Genomic DNA, 22,865 nt, shown 5'->3' on the forward strand with positions numbered 1-22,865 from the left:
ATCGTTTTTAATAACTCATTTGAAATTTAGAAAAATTATTTTTAAAAAAAGTATTTTTTATTGTTTTTAAGTAATTTATTTTTAAATATATAAATATTATTTGTCAAAGGAATGGCCCACGTGCATATTACAATTTCTGAACTACAGTCATCCTTTTTGAAGTATTTTTTGCGTCAATAAGCCATTATGATTTTAATATTTTTAGAACCCTATTATTTCCTTTTCCGAACACGTTGCCCTTTTTCTATAATAATTTATACATATTATCCTTTGCATTCGATTGAATCCCTTCGCACACATGCACACTGGCCCCCTCTTGTGTGGGTGTGGTGTATGCACACAGGCCACATCAAAGCTGTATGTGTATATGTATTTGAGGGAGGGGGGGGGGGGGGGGGGGGCGGTAGGTGGGCGTGGCACTGGTGGGTGGGCAAGTGCGTGCGGTCGGCGATAGAGGGCGTGCTGGTCGTTGGGCGGAGGGGGACGCTGCAAAGTCGGTGCGGAGCCATTGCACTTATTGTATAATTATGCAGTTTAATGAATACTAAAAAGATGCCAGACTGGGGTGTTTTTCGCAATAAATACAAAGCTGCGCAGCAGAGGGGCGGGGGCGGCGGCGAGGCAGAATAAGCCGCAGCACAGAGAAAGCCAACAAAAAGGCAGCAAAATGAGAATAAACGTATGTATAAAATTAAGAAAACGAAATGAAGAACATGCAACAGCAGTGTGTTTTTGTATCTGTGTGAGCCGGTGTCCCAGTGTCTGTGCCACTGGCCGCCATGTTGATTATTATAGTTATTATTGCGCCCGGGCTAGGGACTCCCGGGTCTTCAACGACGCCGGCGAACGAGGGCTGCAGTGCAGCACACAAGTGTGTTGCAGCATTTCAGGCGCCGTGGGCCACAAAACCGGACAACTAGACTGTGCCACTTCACCAGAGGACTCCATCTCCTGCTCCACCCCTTCTTTGACCCCTTCTTTTCCACCTACTTTAACCCTTCTTGTACCCCTTCTTTTACCCCTTCTGTAACCCCTTCTTTTACCCCTTCTATAACCCCTTCTATAACCCCTTCTGTAACCCCTTCTTTTACCCCTTCTGTAACCCCTTCTGTAACCCCTTCTTTCACCCCTTCTTTCACCCCTTCTATAACCCCTTCTATAACCCCTTCTCTACCCACTTCCCCGTAGAGATAACGATGCGGTATTTAACATAAAACGTTTTGCTTATTGCCCTGCCTCGCCATCGCCATCGCCATCGCACTCGACCCGTGCCCATCTCGAGCTCCCATCTGGTGTTATTTGCCGGTTTTAAGGGAAAAATTGATACTCTCAACGATTTGGTTTGGGTTCCCGCCACTTGGCTTAAGTGAATTCCACTAGCTATTGTATCTTTTTTTTTCGAATGCTTAATATGCAATTGTATCTTTAAAAGAACCTGTAGTTCGGAATATGACAAAGTTTTCCAAAGTGATTATATTCCATTGAGTTTCATGGGTAAGCCAGGGACCAGTTCTTTGGGTAGTTACTTATTTTCGACCCTGTTTATTTATACCTTATAAATGGGAAAAATAAACATTAAATGCAAAAAGATATATTATAAATGATACATTATAATATATCTAGAAGCAGGTTCTAAATTTCAAAAAAAGTGAAATCTAAAAGAGGCCTTTGAATAACACACCCACAACTTTTTCTTCATAATTAGCATTCTCTGAATATCCGCGGAGCATCCGCAGTGGCAGTTGCCGGGCAGGCAGCGCGGATATCCGCAGCCATTCGCAGCAGACTTAAGCTTGAACTTTACACTTTCCACTCTCTATTTTCTGGCCATCCTGCCACTGCGTTTTTTAATTTGGTTCCGCCTTGAGCTGCGTGTGTGTGTGTGGGAGTGAGGCTGTAAGTGTGTGTGTGTGTGTGTCATTTTATGCATGAATTTTTTAATAGCTTAAATATGCGCCAATAAAACTTTAGCACGCTCATCTTATCGCCAGTGCCTAGGAAGTTCTGAGGTCCCAGAAAACCCCCACTCCAACCCGCCAGATGACCTCCTCCTCCGCCCACTTTCCACCCTTTGTGACCGCCTCACGTAGCTAATAAAAGCGGATGGAAGGGGGTGCTTCGAGGGTGGAAGCAACGACGGCAGCTGCCGACATGGCGCCATGCACGTGCTCATCCACCTGCAGCAGGTGAATACCTCCCACCCACCCACCAAAACCCCTTCCAAGCCCCCTCTTTGCACCCGCCACTTGGTGGCATCTTGACTTTTAACTAGCTAACTTGATAAAACTACAAAACTATACAATAAATATGCAAAAAAGCTGGAAAAAACCAGCGTGTGAAAAGAAGCGCAAGGTGGAATAAAGCCAGGAAGCAGGACTAAAGTGGCGGAGTGCAGAGTGAGGAGCACAGGGACAGGAGCTCGGAGGGAGAAGCGAATCCTGCAGAGCATTTCGAGTGTCCCATAAGTGAGGCGGAAGGCTTTGTATTTATTTTGTTACACTTCAAAAAGCAACGAGTCATGAGACCGGTATTTGGAGTTCCACTTCAGTTAACCATTCCAAGTGTGCACTGGGAAAAAAGTGAAGTGAAGGAATGTAATTTCTTTTGTTCCTTAATGCTAACGATCCCCATTAATTTTAGGGAAATTTATTTGTCGACCAATTTGTTTTATATTTTCTAAGGGGTTATCATGTTTTTTTTTTGGAAAAAATGGCAAAAATCAAAATTGTATAGGTTTGAATGCCATTAGATTGGAACTTTATTTGCAAAATGCCAGGCAAAACACTGATTTTTTGACGAAAATATAGGATCCTGATTTTAGTCAAAAATAAAATTTTTCCTCACAGCTTTTTGGGCGTAGCTTAGTCAAATCAAGGCGTACAGTCAAAAGACCGACTGTTTTATACTGCTTATATCCGATGTTATCGATCCCCATAAATTTTAGAAAAAAATATTTTTTGACCAATTTTTTCAATTTTTGAAAGGAATGTTTTTTTTGCAAAAAATGGCAAAAATTAAAAATTTCTAGGTTTGAATGTCATTAGATTGGAAATTAAACAACGAGCTCAGCGAGGTATGACATTCGGCTTTTTGACCTTTATTTGCAAATTGGCAGCCAAAACACTGATTTCTTTATGCCGAAAAAATAAGATTCAGAATTAAGTCAAAAATATAATTTTTCCTCGAAGTTTTTTAGGCATAGTTTAGACAAATCAAGGCGTACAGTTAAAAGACCGACTGTTTTGAGCAGCAAATTTCCAATGCTAAGAGCCCGCATCATTTTTAGAAAAAATTATTTTTTGACCAATTTTTTCATTTTTTGAAAGGAAAGGTTTTTTTTTGAAAAAAATGGCAAAAAATAAAAATTTATAGGTTTGAATGCCATTAGATTGGAAATTAAACAACGAGCTCAGCGAGGTATGACATTCGGCTTTTTGACCTTTATTTGGAAATTGGCAGCCAAAACACTGCTTTCTTTATGCCGAAAAAATAAGATTCAGAATTAAGTCAAAAATACCATTTTTCCTAGGTTTCTAGGTTTGAATGCCATTAGATTGGAAATTAAACAACGAGCTCAACGAGGTATGACATTCCACTCTCTGACCTTAATTTGCAAAATGGCAGTCAAAACACTGATATTTTAGGGCAACTTCATATTTAACCCTACAGCCTTTACCTCCTAAAAGATTAAATGTGCGAAAATTTAAAACCAATTAAAACTGAAATAAAATAAGCATAAATAGGAAAGCTAAACCTTGCAAAATCATAAATGCATGGTTCGGATGGTAAAAGGGTTTCATGTTGCCTTCCAATTATTTGATTTATCCAGCTTCGAAACGTAGTTGTACCAAATACACATTCTATAAAATGCATTAAATTGGAAAATTGTCCGCAGCCCACCTGGCCCTGGCCACCTCGGTGCTCTCGTTTCCATTTAACGTGGCCCCTTTCACGGCCCAAGTATGCGGATCCCTTCCACTTTACACCTCCGGCCGGGATGCCCAAATTCCGGAGATGTGCGTGCGTGTGAATGGGTACGGAAATGGAAATGGGAATTGGCATTGACATTGGCATAGTTTTTATTCCCTTGCACTGCCATTTGCCAGTGTTCTCCACTTATTTGCAGTATTATGGGCTTGTTATTTCATTAGCATAATCAAATCGCCGGAGGCAAGCAACCCGGGGAGCTCGTTAAAGGGCGGAGGGTGTGATCATGGGCGTATCTTAATTCCTTTTCTTCGCTGGGGTACTTGAGCGCCTGTGTCCCGCCACTATTCAATCAATTCCCATCGCTCTTACCGTTGTTTCGCGCATCGCCTTTGTGCCTTTCACTCCGGCTTTCACCCCTTTCTCCGCAGCTTTCACTGCGGCCCCCTTCACAACTGTCGTTCCGGTGGCAAATCTCTGCTGAACGCCATCATCTTCGAGGCAATGTCGGCGACATAACAAGGACAACCCCAGGCCCAGTCCCGCGCCCGAGCCCGAACCCGATCCCAGTGCCAATCCCAAACCTAAAAGCTGAAGCTCCAGCTGAATCACGGGCTGTTTGCACTTTTCTCGCCCCGCCAAGACGCAACACAGAAGTGCACTGGGAAAAACAAAGGGGCCACTATTTAGGAAATTCTTTAAAAAAATCATGAACGACTTTTAAAACAGAAAAAATATTCAAAACCTAAAGTGTTGTCAAAGAAATTGATAGTTTTCTACTTAAAAAAAAAAAAAAATAAATAAATAAAAAAAGTAGTCGAAAATTGTTGAAAAAATATTTAAGGCCCAAAGTGTCGTTGAGGAAATTTCAAGTTTAAAATTAAAAAAAAAAGTAAGAAAAGAAAAAAGAACCTTCTATTACCCTCTACTATACAAATTATAGATTCCTAAAAAATCAGGAAAACCCTAAATTAAATTTGACATTAAAAAATGTTATTTATTTTTGATTGCTAAATTTTAGAAATAAAATTTTTGTTATCTCTAATAATGCTATACGTTAAGAGCTATTGATTAAATAATTATTATTATTAAATTTAAATTTAAAATGTTCTCCACAATTAATTTAATTGTGAGAAGCGGAGTTCTGTAGGAGTATATACATTATTTTAAAAAATATTTCGAGACCATCTTATATCAATATAACAAAGTTTCTCTCAGTGCTTCGAGTGTGACGCGATAGTGAGAAGTAAAAAAGTTGTGCGTTTTGCATAAAGTGCGCTTATCCCCGCAGGATATGACTGGCAATGACGCGAGGCAGTCCCGAACCCGAACCCAAGCCCACATACCCATATACCGCCACCGCCTCCGGGAGGATCCCAGATCCCGGCTCTCGGTTGATATCCCGATGTCCTGGTGGTGACGCTTCTGGTTATGCTCTGTCTAATTTCGCTCAAAGCCGGCGGAGGAGCACTGTGACAACTGCGCACTTCTCGGGGGCCGCTCATCGTCTTGGCTTTTCAATTGCACGTGCCGAAATGCAGGTGGATGTCTGTCAGGTGGCATTTCCGTTGCCACGCCCCCTGCGGTCCCCAGCCATTTGTGTGGCTCTACATCAGTGTGTGTGTGTGTGTGAGTATCTGTGTGGATGTCCTTTTTCCTGTCGCTCAGTGTGTGTGTGTGTGTGTTTGTGTGTGCTTCTGGTTCTGTCGCTGCGCCTGTCGCTCGCTTTTGAGCTCCAAGCTTTGATTTATGTTAACGCCACCTGAAAACCCCCGCCGCCCTTTGCCCCACCCAGCCTCCCTTTGGGCCCATTGTGCCAGTGTGAACCCCCTCGAAGCCGAAATCGAAATTGCCTGCATCTGGTGAGAACACGGCATAATGGTCAAGTGAAATACGGCCAACAAACTCGGGGATTCCCCCACACATACGCGATTCGATCAGCGGCGCAGGTTGGAGAATAGCCGTCGCTGGCCGGGTTTATTGGAAAAAAGGGCTCTGAAAGAGATTTTTCGGTCTCCTTTCCTTGTGAACTATCACCTTAAAGGGGGAGCCTAGCGCATAAATGCATTCATGACCACATGACACTGGCCTAAACTGCATTAATTAAATAATGTAATATAAATAATAAATATAAGTTTATAAAATGTTTCTGTATCTGTAAACCCCTCCTTTTTGGTATGTCTCTGCCATTTGAAGATATCTACGTACTCTTAAGTGGCTGGGCATTTCCATTGAGCCTTCGCTTGGGCACTCGCAGGTGTTTCATGCTCCTTCCGCCTGCCTGCATCGTCCTTCAGTTGATGGGACATCATCCGCTAATGCCGAGCACTCGAGTGTGCGTGGGTGCAAGGGCACCGCCTTTGTGTCCTGTGTCTCGGGTCCTGCCAGGACCTGTCAGACGGCTTAGAATGAGACACGGCTGGCAGCGCCCGAAATAGCACACCAAGTTAAATTAATTCGCAATTTGTATTTAAATTTAGACAACATTTTCTCTTTGAATTATTGAAAAAATTAAAAGAAGGTTGTGAAGTTAGTTAATATTTTAAGTGTAAGTAAATTAAAAAAAATATTTCTCAAATTATTTTTTAAAAATATATATTTCTATCATTTTTGTAAGGTTTTTTTTGGCATTCGACTAGTTAGGCATATTCTGAGAAATATTGGACCAATTAATAAACATAAATACCATTAAATCTGTTAAACTTGTAACATTCAAAGTTAAGAAAATATTTAAAAAGTTACTTTTTAGTCTACTTAAGTTTTTTCTATAAGATATTGTTGATACATCTTATGCTTGCCGTATCTTAATTATATAATATAAGATAGCCAAAGGTAGAGGGAGTGCAAAATGAAGGGATTGACTCCCCGGCAATTAAACTTAAAAATGCAAATTAAAGCTTCCGCAGATGGAAAGGCTGAAGTGGCATGTGTGCTCCATTTTCCCTGGGCCGTGGTAAGGCCCATTTCCCATTTCGCTTTCACTTTTCCCCGAAACACTGGCAGCTCACAGCGATGGATACACAGATGCATCTGCAAGATGCACAATGCGAGGCAATCACAGTGTAAACAATTGCCCGACCGCGAGTCCAGTATTTATTTTTTGGTGAATTAATCAAATTTCAGTTCAGCTCGGCTTCCTTTCGCCCCTCGTCCCTCGTCCTTCGAGCGGTGTCCTTATTTTTTATATTGTTATTTCTGCCGCTGTTGTTATCGGTGGGCGGAAGCGCTTGCAACTTTCAAATTGAATCAAATCAATTTCGCTTCATTGAATGTTTACCATTTTCAGTTACTTTCCTGCTGCTTTTTACGTGAATTTTCCGCACTCCGAGTCGAAGGACAAGGACAAGGGCAAGGACGTGCAGGCGTCACGGTTGAACATCGGTTAACGGAAGCTACTCCCCCGGCCAACCACTCCCCCGGCATTTTCGGGGCCATGCTGACCCACTGGTCCATGAAGGTGTTTTTCAACCTGACTGACCCGAGCTCTCCCTCTCGTTTTCCCCCGTCCCAGCTAATTATAAAGAATCCAGATCTGCGATCTAAAGTTGCAGTCCGATTCCCATATGGCGGGAAAAGTTTCCACCCCCCTGTCTCTGCCCTCTTTGTGTGATATTAAATAGTGAATTAAGAGCCATGTCCAGCCCCTGGGAGGAAGGGCTTGGGGCAGCTGACAGCGATTACAGCGACAGGCGACAAGGACGCAGGACGCAGGATGCAGGACGTAGGACCTGGTTTCTGGGATTTGGGGAATACTGCTGTTAATTCGCCAGAATCGCTGTGTTTTGGGACTGGTCTAACATTTCTTAAATGCAAGTTTTTGGCTACATTGCCATTAGCTAACAAGTGTTCACTGGTAGGGCTAAATGGGTTATACAAAATGTTGAGAGGCTTAACTACTAAAAATTTTTAGAAATATGAATAAGAAAGTGCATACTAATCCAAATAATAAAAATGTGCCTTATACCATTTTATTAAATTTCAAAAAAAGATATTTTTCTTTAAACAATTCTTAAAAATAGCGATTTGCATAAATTAATATTAAAATTACTTTTTTAAATAAATAATTATAATAATAATTATTAAAAACGGAATTTTATTAAATAATAATTAATAAACTTAAATTTAATGTTTATCTAGAAACTTTTTTTAGGCTTATTAAAGAAAATTAAATGTTTTTAAATTTTATTTGTACAAGGTTAATATCAACGTTTGAAATTTATAATATAAACAATACATTTTTGTAAGTTTATAAAATCAAATTAAAGGTTTTTAAATTTAATATGAATTTATTTTTACAAAATTTATACCAATGTTTGGTGATAAATTTTTCATATTTTGCTTAAATTAAAATTTTTTTTTTGAGAAATTAGGAGACATTTATTTTTTAAAATCATCCAAACGGCCTTTATCGGTTTCCCTTTTTTTTAATTTTATCTAATAAATTAGCTTAATGTATTTCTCATCAGAGCTTAGCTGAGCATTATTAAAGGTGCGTCTTCCTGTGATTCCCACCTTCAACTATTTAATTGAATTTATTTTTTGCTCGGCCATTTCCTTGAGCTGAAACAGGTGAGCGAGCCGCGTTAATCGGCGAACAAAGTCTGCAATGGCCATGGCCAGGTCACCGGTGACTCTGGGGGCATTCCGTGGGGGAACAGCTGTCGGCTGCGGGCAGCGGGGGAGCCATCGGTCCAGAATTAGTTGGCACCGCCACTGTGAGGTAGTTATGGCTCACACACACACGCGCACACACCCGCACTTTGTCGCCCAACGGAAACTCTTTGGCCATTTTCAGTAAATTGAAAAAGTATTAAATCAATAAATAAAAGTTGAACCAACCATCGATGGGAACGTGTAACTTTTTGGCCATGTGCGTGGCTCCCCCGTCTGCTCCATATTGCAGCGCTTACGCTGCACATTTTCGCCAGCAGCAGTACCATTCCACATTCTACATTCCACATTTCCCGGAGTCCCCAGAATCCCCCGGAATCCCAGGCCCCACGCCCCACCCGCCGCCCACTCACCGTATAACCATTTGGGGTTACACACGCCGCGTGTTAATTACTCAGAACATTTTAAACGGCACAAGGATCAGATGGCCCGGGGGCAGCAAACGGAAGATGGAGCCAGAAAAGAGCCAGGAAAATGGGGGAAGTCCCACCCCCCCCGCAGTGTACACTCCAATCGCCCATCCCCAATCCCCAATCCCCCCGAAACCATCGATGGCGACCCGCGAAATTTGTTGTATTGATTTAAAACGAGAGACAGGATAGCCACAGCAGCCGGGAGCATAGTTGCAGGTGGCTGACAGGTGGCAATCAATGCAACCGAACGGGGCACGTAAGCAGCGGGGATGCCGGGATCACTCGGGCCTCCATGCATACCCATCAGTGAGAGGTTCCCTCCCAAGCCAGAAATTACTTACCTTTGGATACCATACAATAAGTATTAAAGAACTGCAAATGCACTAAGCAAAGCCAGAGAAAAACTTGGTAAACTGTAGACTTCATAATGAAATCCCAGATTTGTATGGGGATAGGCCAAAATTTTACAATTGATATTGATCAGGATTGTTCAAATTCACCTAAGATATATTTATGATATAATCAAGAATTTCGAGATTTCGACATTGGTTCTAAGTTCTATAAGCCCTTCTCTATAGGCAGTATAATATGTAGAAGCTAGCTAATTTTGTGTGTGTTCATAAATTTTTCGAAAGAAAACCAAAACTTTATAAAAATTGGTCAATTAAAATGTACGCAGAAAATGTTAAGGGTACCAAAAACACTCGACATTGATAAAAGTTTCTTTAAAAAGTTTTTATAAATGCTCTATAATATTAAGCAGTGCAGTGCAGTTCTCAATATTATAATATAAAATCATATAAAATCTCAGACTTGTAATGCTGTTCAATTAAAAAAAAAATATAAAACCAAAAAAGCCCATAAAGCACTACAAACTCAAAGAACTACAGTTACCATAAGAAAGTCTAGAAATCCATTATGATACACTTATATAAAGTATAGGCTATAAAATATGTTTCAAATCACTTAAAATGAATATGCACCTATATATGGTATATATATATTTTTTTGTATTACTTAATTCTTTTAATATTTTACTGAAATAATATTATTAGGGATCCGAGAACCCGAATGCCCTGCACTACCCAGCGAAAAAGCGCGATGACGAGAGTGAGTTTTAAAAATGCAACCAGTGCAGAAAGAGACGTGAAAAACGCGACCAAAAAGAGAGCAGCCCGAGAAAGCAATACTAGCGAATAAAAAACAATTGAATGGCAAATATAAAACGAATTGTGGGATGCCATCGGTGGCGAGCTGGAAGCCAGGAGTCGGAAATCAGGAATGAGGGATCGGGGCTCAGAGAATCAGGAGACGTGGGAGTCATCTACATGGATGCCCGGCATTGTAAAAGGGGGCCAAGGAATTCGATCAGCTTTTACCCCGCTGCCATGCGATGATAGAGCAGCTAAAATGTCTTTGTCAGTGCGTTGTCAGGGATACTTGCCCCCACCCCCCAAAAGAAGGCCTTCCTGGGGGAAGGGACCCCCGAAGCATTCCATTTCACGACCAGAGAAGTTTATTAAAAGCGAATGCAAATTTTAAGCAGCGCCGGCAATTTAATTAGCAGCAAATTCAACAATTTACATGCACACACAAAGGGTGAGAGGAAAAGGCTCGTTATTACAAGGACAACACCGCCCCCCCTCCCCCTTCACGGCAGGACATCCACTTTCCACTTTCCACTTTCTTTTGGTCCTTCAAAAGGGATGACACGGCCAGTGGGTGGTCCTCGGTCCTCGGTGGGGCGGACAATTTTTATTAGAATCGTAAATAGTCTTTACGAGTTGTACGTGCTCAAAATTTGCAATAAGCCAAAAATATATTCGGCTAACAGCAACGACAAATTATCGGCTATGCCTACATCCTTTCCACGGGCCTTCGTCTTCACTTTCTTCTTCCCGCAGGACTCGTTCCGCCCCTCAATATGATAATCATAATAATTATTATGTAAGCAATGTTTATGGCCCTGCAGCTAAAAACAATCTGATGAATTGGAAACTTGTTGACCGGCTCTTACACATTCCAATGCAAATGGAGGCACTTGAAATTCTCGGCAAGTTTTGCCCTACCAAATGCCTTCTTAAAGTAGGCATTTGGCATTTGTTTCAAAAATAATTGCATAGCTCTGTGGAAGGCAAAGCTCAATTGACAGAGAGAAAGTGTCAGAAACATTTAACTCACATTTTTGAACAATAAATAAAAATAGTATAAAATAAACTTGACTTGGCTAGTGAAATCCATATTTCTTATTTGCACAGCCTGCATACCCTGTAGGAAATTGCATTCTACAAAATTCTATAAAATCAGCTTTAAATTATAGCTTAATGAGAATTTAAATTGGTTCTTCTTTATCTGTAATAATATTCCCTATTTTTTAAAAGCCTTTTACGAACATAATTGCGTGTTTCCGCCGCGCTGCGTCGCCAACGCACTTATGATTCCCAATCAGTTCAAGCCGTTGAAATATACACATATGTAAATAACATTTTCATCGATGAATATAAAGTGAGTCACTTTTCCTTTTTCATTCATTCATGGACTCTTCATGCACTCAACAATGCTCTGGGGTGAGGGGCAGCAGCGGCATAGATAAAAGTGTAAATATTTATAGCATTAAATAACGAAAACAAACACCGTTTTTGACATTTTAATTGAATAAAATCGTTTTGTGGTCTTTTAAGGATCATTTCATGGCCAGCAGATGCTTCTGCCATGTGAGAGCTCCATTCAGGCCGCCACCCCCGCCCCGGAAGCCGCCTTCGTTGAGTGTTTGTCTGGGGCATCCAAAATGCAAAATGCATTGCATGCAATTGCAGTTCAATTGGTGTTTGTTGTGTTTGTGCAGCAAGTGAAAACAGTGAGAGCGTGAGGAGGGGTCTGGGGGGTAGCACAGTAGCCAAAGCCTGCTTTGCACACACATTCATATGCACCTGCATATACTAGACACACACATCGATCATGTGCGTACACAAAGAGAAATAGGTCACTCTTAAACTAATTTCGAGCGACCTCGATTCGCCTAATTGGTGCTAATCAAATTATACTTGAGACGCCATGCCCGACAGACCTATCATTACTGAAGTTGCCTGTTGAAAGTTGCCAGCTCCGCACTTGTTTTTATGGGTTGACCATGACTCTAGAAGCTTTTCCTGGTGTATAGCTGAAAAAGAACCCAAATAATACCCTTTACAGATCATATCAGGGTATAGATATAATACTCATTATATATATATTTTTATTGGAAGCTCAATACTTATTTTACCATTATTATTAGATCAAAGCTAATAAAAGATAGATATAGATAAAAGGTACTCTATAACCTTGATAATATGTAATATTTTTTTTACTAAAAACTATGTCCATCTTAAAAATCTTATATAGATCTTAAATAAATTTTACATATATGGACCAATCAGAATATTTTCTACTACAAATAATTAACCATCTTGAATATCTTATATAAATCTTAAATACACTTTAAATATGGGGACAAATGATATTAATTATGATAAGAAAATACCTTAAAAGTAGCCTCATATATATATCATATATTTAAAAAGAATTCCCTTCTCAAATTTTTTATTTAATATCTTTTTTTATCTTAGCTAGTAAGTAATAAGTAATATTATTTTTCAAGTGTAAAATTTTAAGAAAAAGAAATTTGATCAGGATCCCTGTGGAATTCATGGGATACGCCTCCAATTTCTCCGCGTGTGGCAATACATAAGGTGAGTGCTGGTTTGGCTGTGTTTACCTATGTGCATTTGCGGATGGCGATAACGATGATAGCGACGAGGATGATGATGCCGCTGCTGATGACGATGATGCATGACCGGCCAAACTAAACAACCAGCTGGCCATAGAAATAACAGCCAGCTCAAGTGACACCCAGCAGGCCCGCCCACCGATCCACAGGGGCTCTTTCCGCCCACCACCAGCCCACCCACCTGGGCACACTCATACATATATGTGTTTATCCTTTTTGTCGGCTGATTTGCATTTAATTTCAATGATTTTTTGAGGACTCAAAACCAGCACACACACACTTACACACACACACACTCGCCTCCAAAGTAGCTTTTTGTGTGCAGTCAGTCGCACCGCCCACGCCTTCTGCCGCCCACTCGGACTTTTCCCTGGCCAGACTGTTTTTGTTTTGCTCTGTTTTGTTTCGTGTTCATCGCTTAAGCTGCTTTAAATTTATTGGTTTGCACAGTTTAAGCGATTTTCGTTTTGTATTTTCCATTTGCCGAGCATTTCACCATGCCACACCATCCCCCAGCCCGCATTTCGAATGCCGAATACCGCTTACCATGCAGCGCAGCTACTCTCCTTCTTTTTCGTCCTCGGTAACCATTACCAATGGATACAACTTGCCAATTATGTTCGTTCTCTGGCCAATAGACTGGACCCCCTTTAAGCCATACCCACCCACACACCCCCCCCCCCCCCCCCCCCCCCCCCCCCCCCCCACACGAGTGAATATGCAACTGCTCATATTCGCGTGGCATATGCCAATGTTGGGCCCTACGGATGGTTCCTACATGCCATCCAAAAAAGCAAAAGCAAAAAAAAAGAGAATACTTTCGGGGCGCTTTAAGCCCCGCTCATTTCATGGCAGTTTCCCAGGGGCGGGGCTGAGGGGGGGGGCGCTCCGACGTCAGCATTGTCGCCAGCGCTAAATGTGGCATTAAAATTTTCGACCAACAAAACTAGTAGAGTCCGCGGTGGAAAAAAGTAGGAGCTGTCCACTAGAGATGGCCGCTGTCTGGCATTGCTTCAACACAACTAAATAATAACAAAATATAAAGAAAATATTTTTGTTTCTATAAAAAATACATTTTAAGGGGCTGAAAATAAAGATAAGAACAAGTGGGATTTTTTGAGAAATCCATTTCCTAACATTCGATTTCCAGTGTTATTTGTTGACTTAAGGCCTTATGACACTAGTTTAATTTTGTATTATTATTATATTATTTATTTTAGAAGTTTAGGGTAATTTAGGGAAAAAGTGGTCTACTGCCAAGCAACATTTTATGACTATATATTAAGTTAGTCATATTTGGGTAGCCTTGACTTCCAAAATTACTATAATTTAGCAAGTGTCATAAGGGCTTTAAAAATTTATTTCATTGATAAGGGAAGTAAGTCTTCTTTTCAAGAAAGTAAATAAAATATTTTTTTTTACAAATTTATAAATTATATATTTTTTTAATTTTTGTTTCATTCAAAAAAAACTTTGGAAAAATAATGATAACAACAGAGGCTTGAAAAGTGATATAATTTATAAATCTTGTTCTAGTGATAAGGTTCAGTTGCTCCTACATATTTTTTTAAGAACATAGACTGTGTTGTATATATTTTCAAATGGTCTAATGGAAAAATGTACAACGCTTTTTATATAAATAATAAAATAATGTTTTTTTAGGGATCAAGGATTATTTATAGGTATCAAAATACTCAACTGGTATGAGTTAACTAAAAGTGATACAATACTTTAAAAAAAAAAGTAGGATGTGACACGAAACCGCGGTTACATCCACCTCTAATGGCAACGCACAAATTTTGTGGGTGGCGCTGGGGGGAGGTGGTCGGGGGGCGGAGAAGGCGGAAGGCCATACACAACTGCTAACTGTACAGTAAAAATATGGCACGCTAGCTTCTCTGCGCTTTCCTCTGGCGGTGTGTGTGTGTCGCATTGTTGCAGCTCATATACTTACACAGACAGTCGCGGACATAAGGGTAGTCAGGGCAACATATTTTTTTTATTTGCGGAATCATTTCATCTTCACGGTTGATGGTTTTGAAATTATGCTTAGGTAAACTCCATAACTAATTATAATTTTGTTTGCCAAAGCTTATGTGGTATTTAGTTTTCTTGAATCGCATTTTGATATAATACACTTTTAATAGTACTTTATTATATGTAAATATTTTAAAGATTTTATATTTGCTTCAAGACATCTATGATCTTTTTAAAAACCTGACTCATTTGCCTTGACAATTATTTTTTTGCGATTTCTTAAAACCCATCTATCTTCAGATCCCTTGAGCCAGGGTATTAACTGGCTGACCCATCGCTCTATGTCGCTCTAGGGCAGTTCTCGTTGATAGTTTGCCGCGGCTGCTTCCGCACTTAGCAGTACTTTGGACTAATTTTTAATGCCCCTCATATTTTGCGCACAGGGGCAGCCGAAAGCCGAAAACCGAAGGACCAACTCTGCCTCTGCCTTTGCACGAGAGTGAGTGTGAGTGCGATACAGGTGCCGGTGAAAGTAATTGGCCAAAGGAGTGCCATCAAGCAGGGCGGCGCGATAGTATTCATCAGGAGTGATAGTTTTTCATCCATCCTTCCTTCCTTCTAAAAAATAGGAAACAAGTTATAGCACCCCTGCAATAAGTTACCTGGAACTCAAAGGAACTTCAACAATTTAGATAGTAAATTATATAATATAATCTTTATTGGAAAAGGAAACACTTTTATATATATATTTTTAAATAATTTTCCACGTTATTTTGTTAAAGGTTATAATACTTAAAAGAAAAGGAAAACTTTTTATTTTTTATAAAATCTTTATAAATAAATAATTTTTTTTTCTTTTAATTCCACTTTTTTTTTATTTATTATTGCAATCCTGATGGAAAATAAAAAATCACTTTCGGTTTATCAAATCTAAAAAAAATATTAAACATTTGTTTTTATCCATCTTACTTTCTTTTACGTTCTGTCCTGTTCCTAACAGTGTATTGATTAATGTGAGCAAATATTTTTTAATTTAAAATCATAACCATAAAACTAAAAAATAAATTTTATAGAAATGAAAAAACGAATTATTAAAAAATAACATAGTTCTATCAAAATCTTCAGGGGATTAAACATCCCTGTGAGGACATCAGCCATGACCCTCTGATGAATCCCTATTGACAACCGATTTGGTTGATCCTTTTCGCGATGCAGGAGCGGGGATTCCCCGACTGTGCGGCACTGTGCTGGGCTTCAAAATGCGGCAGGCACTGGGTGAAATCATTTCTGCAGACACTGCGTTGGCGACTTATGCATACATTTGTCTTTTTCAAGGGGGGAAAGTCGGGCGGAGGACTTGGCGGCGAAAAAAGACAGCGTTTTGTGCGGCTCCTGTTCTTTTTTTGTGCCATTTTTGTTTTCTGTTTTTTGTGCCATTTTGTTGTTGTTGTTTTTTTTGCATTTTGCTGTGGCTGCGGTTGACTCGAGATATTTATTATTGTTGCTGAAATTGCTGTGTATCCTCTCGCTGGGAGTCCCCATTTTCCCTTCAAGCCTCCCCAGGGCTGTCCTGGTATTTTTGCTGCTGCTGCTGGTGACGCATTTAAAGCTTTTGCATCATATAAATAAAAAACTAGCAAAGCGGAACAAGAAACATAAAATGAAGCAGCCGAGGCGGCCAGAGGAAGATGTTAAAAAAGACAAAGGCTCCGTGGGAAGGGGTTCCGGGAAGGGGTTCTGGGAAGGGGTTCGAGAAGGGGTTCGAGAAGGGGTTCTGGGAAGGGGTTCTGGGAAGGGGACTTTAAGCTTCGACCAGCGTGGCGAAGAAGAGCATCTGTGATGCGCCAATGCTTGATTTATTGGACTCCGGCAACCCTTATCCGCCGCCGCCCATTCGGCCACGCCTACTTACTGCGAACAGGACCCGCATTTATTGTCATCCCACCTACATTTCCACCAGAAATAAATAATCCTTTGGCTTGGCTTTTGAATTTATTATGTTTGTTTTTGTTTCGCTCATTCTGTTTTTTTTGTTTTTCCTTTTCTTTTTTTTATTTTTTGGCTTCCTCATCGATAGTAGGTTTGATTATTATTATTATAGATTATCAATTTTTCATAGGTTTTAGTTTGGTATTCGTTTTTTTGCTTTCCTTGGGCTTAGTTTTCCTTTTGTAGCTTGGTATCTCATTATCGTTATCGTTATGCACCTGTATATCTCATATTTAGCCTAGAGTTAACATTATATATATTTAGTGTTTTAATGCAATGTGCTTATGACGGCTCTCCTCTGCACCTGCAACTCGATGCTCCAGTTTAGACACGAAATAATGATGATGGGAACTTACTTAGGTCACACATTTATGCTATTTTACATTTAATCGAAGACGTTATCGCAGTATTAACAATCGATATTTTCTAGTTTTACCTTTCACTATAAGTACTATTAGTTTGGTATTAGAGTTGGTTTTTTTTTTGTAATTTTATATAGCAGCTTTAGGGTTGACGAGGAAATGTTTCTCATAAATATTATGGGTGACAAAAAAAAACACTTCGATATCTAGTCGTTAGTATATTTTTTGTATATCTAAGTGTATATATTGCACGTATCTTGTGTGTTATTTTGCGCAATGCTTTCGCTCGTTAACACGTCTAATTGGAATAACAATTCTCCTGGGCCTCAAAAAAAGGATATGCAAACACACACACAACCACGCACACACACACACACACACGAAACGCAGGCGAAACACAGATACTACTCATACACCTAGAAAACAATTTGCTTGAAGAGAGATTTTTTGATTTGCCGGAACAAATCGGTTGTTTTGTTTGGGTTTTTCTGTTTTGTTTTGTTTCATTTGATTTGCGTTCTGCGGCAAATTGTTTGGACAAATTGTTTTAATTTACACATTTAATTTTCTGTTAGATCGAATTGCATTTCGGAGGCTGACTTATAAATATAGTTGGGCTAGTTTGGGCTTCGCTATAAAATGTACATGGTAGTTATCCTTGTTTTACATGTCCGATAAGCAAGTTAGTAATTGATAAGAGTTCTCCACCTGTAACCTGTTGATATGTACAGCCTGCAGTGCGGGTAAAAATGGGCGGTTGGAATAGATAAAGATACAGGTATATCCATAGCACACCGCCCATTCGCCCCCTAGATCTGTGAGTTTGTGGCATTGCAAACGTTTTATCACATATTTATCCATATAATAATAGTGTGTGCTCCGTATATAGCGGACTCGTATAGTTTCACTCGATTTATAAAATAAGTACAAATGTTTGTTTGCTTTTGGTATTTGTGTTTGTGTGTTTTGGTTTTAGCTAGCTTTAGAATAGCTATCGTAGATACAAAGATACAAGATACAGTGGCATTAATTGACTAGACTGGCTATGCATTCGGATGTATGCATATATATATATATATATACTATATCCATCTGGCTAGGTAATGCAGATTATGCCTCTGCTGTTGTTTATTTTCACATATATGTAGATGTTTGTATAAATTGCATCTTTATTAATTGGCCAATAAATATCCCAGTTATTTATGAACTATCAACTATGATAAAAAAAAATTCTCTTCCATACATATAGCTAGGTTTATATATATTTAACTGTCACATATACAAATAGAAATGGAAATACAAATACGCTTACATTGGATTTTGTCTATGCCCTCGTCCGCATGTGTGCACTTTATGATTTACACACATTTGACTCGAAATTTGATATAATAATTTAGTGTTCAATCCGCAGTCCGCATTTCGCATTGTGGATTTAGCATTTCGCATTTTGCATTTCGCAGACTGCCACTGCCCGCGCTTCACATTTAACGCAAACAGAGCGAAATGGCAACAGAAACGTAAACAACTAACAAACGAATGTAGTTTTGGGCCCTCGGGCGAAGGATACGCAGGATGCAGTGTCCTGGATGCAGGATTAGCCTAGGGTTCAGCATTTTTCGGGGCAGGGCAGGATGGCGAATAGCAAGAAGGGTTCCAGTTCCAGTTTCTCAGATTCCGCATGATGATAGCAAAAAACTGCATTGCCAATCTAAGACCCGCATTTTCAATCTACGGAGACTCCAAGTTTATGCAATAGATGACAAATACCCTGGTAACAATCGGAAAGGGGTTTAATGGCAGGGAGTGTTGAAGCTTGAATTCGCTGCTTGAGATGTAGTCTGCAGTTCTCTGAAAGAAGATAAGAGAATCACATGATCAGTTTTTGAGTAGCATTTCAGATTTCCACTTAAGTAGACATATAGCTGCCATATGGCAACCAAAAGCCAGGAGATCTTAAAAAAGATTACGAAAAGTTCACCAACAGCGAAATCCCCAAGTTGGCTGAAGTTTCTTCGGTAGCTCCACCCGCACCACCCACCCGTGACTTTCGGAAGCCTTTTAAGTTTCAACTTTAAACTGATTCGAAACGCAACTTGTCAAGTAATAAACAAACTGCTCAGTCGAAAAACTTGAGAGGCAAGCCCGTTTAGCTCGTTGAATTGGCAGTTCACAGGGTCTCCAACTAGTTGAGCTCTTCAAGGGACATTCTCTATTTTTATATGTATGTAGGACCTCAAACCCAACCACCCCCCCTCCCCACCTATATCTCTGTTTGTCTGTGTGTTTACAACAATAAAACGCTTCGTTGTCATAGCTCAAGCAGATTGATGTTCAACACAGCATTTTCCCCGACTCTGGGCAAGGACGAATACGAGAAGGATGACTATTCTACTATAGAAGGGGGAAGGGGGGGATGTCCCCATCACAGGATGATGACGATGTCATCATCGCAACAAGCAACATTCGAGTGCACTTACATGCCTATCTATCGTATATATCGTATATCTATATGAACAGATATATCTGTGTGCGCCCATCTCCCCTGACATTGGTATGCCGGGTGTCCTGGATGTCCTGAAAGTCCTGGTTGTGCCCTGCACTCTGTACTCCGGACCCACTGTCCCGAACTGGTCGAGCAAGTGCAGTGCAAAGTTGCCGGCGCCTTGATTTATGTCCCAGTTGAAGGTCTGTCTCTGGACCTCGCATCCCCATACCCATGCCCATGCCCAATCCCCCCTCTAGTACGCCCCTGCCTTTGCCCCTGTTTGGATTTTCGGGCATGGCAATCTCTCTATGGAGTTTACTTGAATTGTGTACACACTCGCGGCTTGTTTGTGCTTTTGATTTGATTTATATTGCCGACTCAAGAGCATGAAGATGTTGTTGATGTGGATGGAGATGTGGATGTAGATGCGGATATAGATGTGAATGCTGATGTGAGTGCGGAGGCCAGGACGACGACGACGACGACGACGATGATGATGATCTCTGTCTGGTGTCGGCCGGTGAGTGAGATGATCGGTCTGGATTTGTGAAATTTGAACCAGATTCGCAGCGACACAAGCGACTGGGAAAGCACTTAGGCGGCCATAGAACCTGGCTCATGTGATTTGCATGTGTCACATCAGGTCGCATCTCGAATCTCGAATCTCGAATCTCCTGTCTCCTATCTTGTATCTGGAATCTGAAGTCCCCTCCCCTCCCCTAACAACTCGCATCTCGCACGCACTGGGGTGGCTAAAAAGTTTCTGGCAACTGAGACAAGTCGAGCCTCGGGCATAGGCGATTTTTCAATTAGTTGGCAGCAGTCAGCAGGCCCACAGCCCACAGCCCCCGGCACTCGACTTTACTCCACTTTGCCACACTTTGCTACACTCCCCAGCAAAACACACTGACATCTACAAATTTCGCAGGGCTTTGGGCCATGAGCCCAGGCCAGAGCAACTCAAATCCTACATAATTAAAATACTTAAAGGCTTTAAAGGCGGCAGCAAAGTTTTTAACTTTTAAATTGTTGAGCCCGGCCCCATGTTACCTTTCGCAGCCCGCCCTGCACCCCCCGGCTCGTATTGAGTTTCATTCTGGCATACAAAAGGGCGCACATGTGTAGAGATGTTTTATGGGTTAAGAGCAGGTTGATGGGGTGGCGTGGGTTGAGCCCTCACTAAGCTTACTTAAGCATTTTTGCCTCGGCCTCGGCCTCGACTGTGTGTCAGTCGCAATCTCAGTCTTCAGTTAGCGGCCAAAATCGCGTTGATAAAGTTGTTCCTTCTGTTTTAACCCCCGACACCCATCTACATACCTTGTGCCAACATTTTCGACGGAACTCTGAGTTATCGAGTCTGACAGGCGGCGATGAAGGTGGGGGCCTTCGCTGCCACCCCTTTTATAAAGCCGAAATTCCCAGGCTGGGCAGAAATTAGCCGAATTGATTTATGAAGAGACGTCTGCCACATTTCAACACGTTAGCCCTTGCATTCAAAACTAATTAGGCAGTCCTAGTTACAAGAAATACCACAAAATATATATATTTATAATATTAATTAAGTATCATTCTATGATTTTACCTTAAAAATCCACCTCTCTATTTTCTTACCTATCTATTCCGAGTTACTTATCCTATCCAAAACTAGCATCCACCTGTTCCTAGTTAATGAAGATTATATATTTAATATAAGCACTCTTTTCATTTTAATGGTTTGATAAGCATTACCTAGCAATAAATACCTATAATTGCAAATCACTTTAATATGGGTATCATTACCTCTAAATATTTATCTTTCATTGGTATTATTGATGACCTATCCTATCCAAAATTCGATCCCCCTCTCCTAATAATCCATTCCAAGTTAATTAATATTATATGATTTTTATTATGTTACCAAGTTCTTTTACCTTTGTTATGGCTCGATAAAGATTACCTAACAATGAATACAATTACAAAGCAATATCATTTGTCTCTCAATCTCTGATACCATGCCGAGTTAATTAATAATTTATAATTATAATAATGACACCAAGTACTCATATCATTTTTATGGATTGATAAGGTATCAATATCTATCAATAAATATACCGCCAAAGCAATATAATTTGTCCATCATTCTCTCCGATTATTTCCCCTCCACTGGTCACGTCAATGACCTATCCCATCCAAAATCCTACCACCCAAAATAAACCCCTGGCCCGCATTGCCCATACGCCCGGTGTGCTGCGCCTGACTCTGTGCCATTCGACTCATTACAGGCGACGTTAATTGACAGGACACCCACATAGATTTTCATAATTTTTGTTATTAGATAAACACACAACGCACACCAAAATTAGCAGCCATTTGGGGTGGTGCTTTCATCTGCGGGGGTCATCTGGGTGCATATTTTATTAGATTTGTGTTTAACCCGAGGTCGTATCGGTCCCCTTTTCCTATCCCTAGCCCTATCCCAATCCCTATCCCTATACCATACCCTTCCTACACTTTACCCAACCAGCAGTTTTAGTAATTCGCCGCCATTTCGACCTCGGCTTAACGATTTTGCTTTGTCATTTGGTCGTTTAATTATGTGCATGGAAATTTATGTGCGACTCCTTGACTTTAAATGAAGTGTAAGGACCAATGCCAATCCTTTGGCGCCGCCAGCTGTTGGTCTCCCTTCGGGCAACTGCTAAATCGACCCCGACCTTGGACCTCGACTTCAACTGCGGACCTTACTTTCTGTTATTTATGGTGGCCCCGAGTCTGATAATACACAGAAAAGTGCACAAAAAAGGGCCAAAAGGGGGGCCAAAAAGGGGACAGCGACAGTACGCCAGGGGGGAGGAGGTGGAGGCATCGGTATATAGGCTGATTAAATTTTGTATTAGCTCAATAAATTCTCTCGACCAGGCAAATATGTATAAAAATGCCCTATGACACGCAAATGGACGTCGCTTAACGCGCCACTGGCCGTTGTCATATTTCAGGCGCACTCGACCAGAGTCTTATAGCCATTGTGGTCGGCTTTTAATTTATGTCGCTGGTAATTTGCCAGAGATTTCAGGCCAGTGGTGTGGGAAGGGTTAGCAGAAGGGCCGAGGTAGTGGGTAAGGCCATGAGAATGGGTTGCTTGCATGTGATGAGTAAGCAGTGATTAGGGTGGTGACTGAGTCACCACTTGTGACGCCGGGGGTGACTCAGATAAAGATGATGGAGTAATGCCTCTTTGGTAGAGGATTATTCCGCATGGGTTCTTGAGGGGAAGGAATACTTATGCGTGAAGGATG

The 22,865-nt window shown here is 40.7% G+C and overlaps 1 protein-coding gene across 1 annotated transcript in view; it reads right to left on the minus strand.

Annotated features, from left to right (window-relative positions):
- Positions 1 to 16,739: 16,739 nt before the first annotated feature.
- LOC108025915 (chondroadherin) overlaps positions 16,740 to 22,865 on the minus strand; it is a 32,661-nt gene continuing 26,535 nt past the window's right edge. The window contains exon 5 of the mRNA XM_044093518.2: positions 16,740 to 18,953. The gene's annotated coding sequence lies outside the window, so the exon portion shown is untranslated. The remainder of the gene's footprint in view (positions 18,954 to 22,865) is intronic.

The sequence above is a fragment of the Drosophila biarmipes genome, chromosome X, assembly GCF_025231255.1.
Source record: "Drosophila biarmipes strain raj3 chromosome X, RU_DBia_V1.1, whole genome shotgun sequence".
Classification (NCBI taxonomy): Eukaryota; Metazoa; Arthropoda; class Insecta; order Diptera; family Drosophilidae; genus Drosophila; species Drosophila biarmipes.